General features: G+C 39.7%; 1 pseudogene; it reads right to left on the reverse strand.

Moving 5' to 3' along the window:
- Positions 1-1,666: 1,666 nt before the first annotated feature.
- Positions 1,667-1,779, reverse strand: LOC112316959 (U11 spliceosomal RNA; annotated as a pseudogene).
- Between the last annotated feature and the right edge of the window lie 3,300 nt (positions 1,780-5,079).

Genomic DNA, 5,079 nt, shown 5'->3' on the forward strand with positions numbered 1-5,079 from the left:
TAATTCCTTGAAAAATCAGATATATAACATGATAATTGAAAAAAGAAAGACTAGTCTTCAAAAAAGATAATGGAGGGAAGGGAGTTAGTATGCTGGATCCGAATGTTTAAATCATGTACACAGTGTCATCATTTTTAAACATATTGGCTCTTCTCATAAAATAAAAGAATTAGAAAAATGCAGTGTCACTAGGCCTGTGCGTGGCACTTAGATTCAGATAGACACCACAGGACTGCCTGTGGCTGATGACTTTTCTTGAAGCCAAATGAACAACCTGATTGCTTTAAAGCTGCATATTGATTCCTTTGATATAACTTAACACGAAGGTCCCTTGACTCACTCATGATTTGTTTTGGAAGGTAAGACTGGGAATGCATTGCCAAAGCCGCGTCCCAGCCGATCAGCCATGGCAGGTGGCTTTCGGATGACATATGTGGCAGCTTCTTAGAGGTTACATAAAATTTACACAGAACCCTAATTTCATCATCTTCAGTTTGCAATTTAGTTTTCCTTTGACTTTTCGTTCCAAGATAGTAGTTGGCTTAGGTTGCATAGATTACCAAAATTCTGTGTTTTTGAGACCTCAGGAGATGCTACATTTGTAAGATTCCCTGCCCCATATTCAGAGATTCTGTGTCTGTTTGTGGAAGGTGGGGCCCAAGAAATCTGCATTTTAAAAACATTCTAGATAGTTATGATGCACACAGGCCAAAATCCACAGATGGATAAAAACTGAGTAGCAGTGTGGATAGAATTGAAGTGGATACATTTTAGGGATCTCAATAAAGCAAATAATATTTAGATACCAACACTAAAATTGTTATGTAATTGTAAAACATTGTTTTAATGCTCCCAATAATCACATTTTTTAAAGACAGGAGATTGCAAGGCTGCTGAATAGCTGAGTGACACGAGTCCTACTAAAGGCAAATGACTTGATTTTAATTCCAGTGCTAAACTGGAACCTCAATTCCAATTTACTCTATATGGCCCATCGGAAAGGGGGGTGGGGAATCTATCACAAAGAAAACAGGCTGGTAGCATATTTTTCAGGACATAATTTCAGCCTAATTTTGTGGAAGAATAGGCCTTTAAGGAAGTAAAAAAATATATTTTCTTTCTTTCTTTCTTTCTTTTTTTTTCTTTTTTCTTTTTTTGCAATCTGGGAGCAAATCTGTGACAGGGAAGGTGACAACTCCTGGCCAGCCCACAGCCTACCCACCTACCTTCCTTTGAAGTTCCACTGTGCTCCTCCATCTCTCTGTTTGTCAGGACTCTCTGACTGTACTTGTTTTTAAGAACAACACATGCATCTGACTCTGACTGTCACCACTCCGTCAGCCATCAGTGAAATGTGTTTCTTCCCAGCTCCCATCACCATAAGAATAAGGCTTAGAGACAGGGCTCCAGATGGGTGGGGCCCCCTTGCAGGAGCCTTCATCTCCAGGGGCACAGATTTCCAATGGACTGTTTCCCTAATGTACATGGGGATGTCACACACACTTTTTTCTTACCTCTCAACAATCATGAATGCAAACCTGTGGCTAACCCCTTAAAAACAAAACAAAACAAACAAACAAACAAAAAACAGCTAGAACTTCATCTAATGGCTTGATTTAAAAAAAAAATTAGTTCTTCAGCCCTTCAGGGTTTTTTTTTTCACACTGCGGGCACCAGGACCAATGATCACTAGCTGCCCAGGTACCAAAAATCATGCTTCTGAAATCTCTTGGTGTCGATTCAGCATGTAGAGCAATCAAGCTTCCCTACGCCCTTCAGTTATTTTTTAATCTCATAATTTGTATTAAGCAGATAGTTTATGGATCTACTTACATGCAATTATTTGTGTTATCTCACTTCCTTAATTCTGTATCACACATTGGCATATGTGATAAAGAATTCTCATATCTATCAATAGTTTCAGTCTCCTATGAAAGTAAATGATGAGAGGAAACATGAATAATAGCATTATCTAGTCATTACCTGGAATACTAATTAGATGGGTTTTGGTTGATTTAGACACAGGCATGAGAAAGGACAAATTCTTGTGACAGAAGGTTTGATTTTGACTTTTCTGGTATTCACAAAGCTGTTTCCAAAGTTAACACAAAAGATCTTAGAATATTGGTGTGCTCTTTATTCATTGAAGTAATGAACGGTGATATTTCTAGAATAATAATGGCCCTGGCATCGGGGCATTTCCCTCTAACAGAAGTAACTAGTCTGATGTTTTCTCAAGACCCATTTTCAAAGTCTGTGACTTTGCCTCAAGGCTCTGCTGTTCTCTGCAGCCCAATGGTGAGCTATTTTTAAGCTGCACATGTTTAATTTTGCATTACGACATCTATGCCCACTGAGGTACGCAGAATCCACCAAGATGCATTGAGAAGAACAGTATTTGCGGGGAAACTCCACAGTGGCAAGAGTGTTCTCAGGAATCAGTGGGTTCATCCTTCCTGGAGGAAAAGCCAACCATCTCCCCTTAATCAGTTGTGTCTATTTTTCCATTTTAAGGAGCAACAAGTGTGACCCGAATGTGTTTAAGACTTGCTTTACTTGGGCTTCTCAAAAAGAGCTGGTCAGAAAACAAAAACAAACATAAAATGAATTCCTCCAAAATACAATTAGCAGAATACATCTTGGGACACGCCCACACTTTCTTGTTCCTCTGTAACGGACGTAATGAGAGCAGGGGTGCTTGTGCGATCATCCCTCCTCATGAGACCTTCGGTTGTTATTATGTTATGGTGTGTGCCAGTTTGCTTTGGATGAAACTTAGCTATAAATTTACTGTAGCAAGCTTTACTAGATGCTGTGCCTTATGCCAAAGATGCCAACTAGTTTGTTCATCCAGAAAACCCTTAAGCCCTCGTGACCTGTACTAAAGTTCAATCACATTTTTTCTGTAATGACAGCCACATTGCTGAAATAGTTCTGAAACGTTAGAGACATCTGTTATTTTGGAGCCTGCAACCTTTATCCTTGACACTTTTGGAGATAATGGCTATATTAATCTAGATTAGCTGATTATTAAGAGAACATTTTTCTTTTTTATTTTCTAATACTCTGACATTTTATATTTATCTCACAGATTATGTTTTCTGTTTTCCCAAGGATAGCATTAAACAACAGTGTTTTCCCTACACAATTTCCAACAATACATAGCTACAGGCAAAAGGGTTCTCTAACAAAACTGGTGATTTGTAATTGCTTTCCCTGGAGAAAGGATTGATCATATTGTTGCTCAGGGACTGGACATCAAAAATGAACCATCAAAGAAGGCTTATGTTAAGAAAGTTCCCCAGCAGAGTGATTTGTATCGACTGACTGTTAGAAGTTATAGAAATCATATGGTATTTGTCCCTCACTGCCTGGATTATTTCACTTAGCATAATGCTCTCCAGTTCCATCCATGCCATTGCAAAGGGTATAAGCTCCTTCTTTCTCTCTGCTGCGTAGAATTCCATTGTGTAAATGTACCATAGTTTTTGGATCCACTCATTTGCTGATGGGCACTTAGGTAGCTTCCAGTACTTGGCTATTGTAAATTGTGCTGCTATGAACATTGGGGTGCATAGGTTCTTTTGGATTGGTGTTTCAGGGTTCTTAGGGTATAATCCCAGCAGCGGAGTTGCTGGGTCAAAGGGCAGTTCCATTTTTAGTTTTCTGAGGAAATTTCATACTGTGCTAAGTGAAATAAGCCAGGCGGTGAGGGACAAATACCATATGATCTCACCTTTAACTGGAACATAATCAACAGAAGAAAAAAGCAAACAAAATATAACTAGAGACATTGAAATTAAGAACAATGTAACAATAGCCAGAGGGGAGTGGGGAGGGGATAGTGGGGAGAGGGGTCTATAGGAGCTACTATAAAGGACACTAGGACAAAATCAAGGGGTAGGGTAGAGGTAGGGGAGGGAGGTGGGACTGGCTGGGGTGGGGTGGAGGGATGGGGAGAAAATGCAGACAATTGTAACTGAATAAAAAAAAAAGAAGTTATAGAAAGATGCAGATACAGAGGAAGCACCCACATGTGAACTCTGGTTATCCACGTGGTTCACTCTCGCACCTCCTTCAACTCTTTGCTCAGGTGTCATCTCAACAAAGACTTTTCTGATCAATCCATTTTACTTGCACCACCATTCTATGTACTCAGTTCTCCTTGCCTCAGTCTAGTGTTTCTTTCCTCTCATTGTAACACAAACTTCACGAGCCATTAGTTTTGTGTGTTTGGTTCACGTGTGTATATTCAGACCTAGTAAGAGCTAAAAAGGTATTTTAAAAATTGTCTTTACTTAATTTTAAGGTAACTTTTTATTTTGAGATAATTTTAGGTGCAGGTGGAAAATAAGAGATGCTACAAAAAGATACTATATATACATTACTCATTTCCCCCAGTGGTAACACCTTACAAAACTGTAATAGAATATCACAACTAGGATATGGACATTGATACTGTCAGGGCACAGAGATCTGTCATGTGGTACTTTTACAGCTACATCCATTTCCCTCCACCCCCTACCCTTAACCTTTAGCATCTACTAATCTGTTCTACATTTTTATGTTGTCATTTTAAGAATGCTATATAAGTGGAATAATGCAGTATGTAAACTTTTGAGGTTGGCTTTTTTCACTCAACATAATTCTCTTGAGATTCATCCAGGTTGTATGTATCACATTTCCTTCTTTCCTCCCTCCCTTCCTCCCTCCCTCCCTTCTATCCTTCCTCCCTCCCTTCCTTCCTCTTTCCTTCCTCTTTCCTTCCTCCCTTTATTGAGAGAGGGGAAGGGAGGGAGAAAGAGAGGGAGAGAAACATCAATGTGAGAGAGAAACATGGCATGCACCCCGACCAGGGACCCAACCTGCAACTCAGGCATGTGCCCTGTCCAGGAATTGAACCAGCATCCTTTCCCTTTGTGGGACGATGCTCTAACCAACTGAGCCACACCAGCCAGGACACAGTTCATTTCTTCTCACTGTTGTGTATTAGTTCATGATATGGGTGTACCACTGTTTAACTATTCAATCATTGAAGAACACGTAGGTTGTTTCCAGTTTGGGGCTATTTCAAGCAAA

This window comes from Desmodus rotundus, chromosome 4 (assembly GCF_022682495.2).
Source record: "Desmodus rotundus isolate HL8 chromosome 4, HLdesRot8A.1, whole genome shotgun sequence".
In the NCBI taxonomy this organism is placed as follows: Eukaryota; Metazoa; Chordata; class Mammalia; order Chiroptera; family Phyllostomidae; genus Desmodus; species Desmodus rotundus.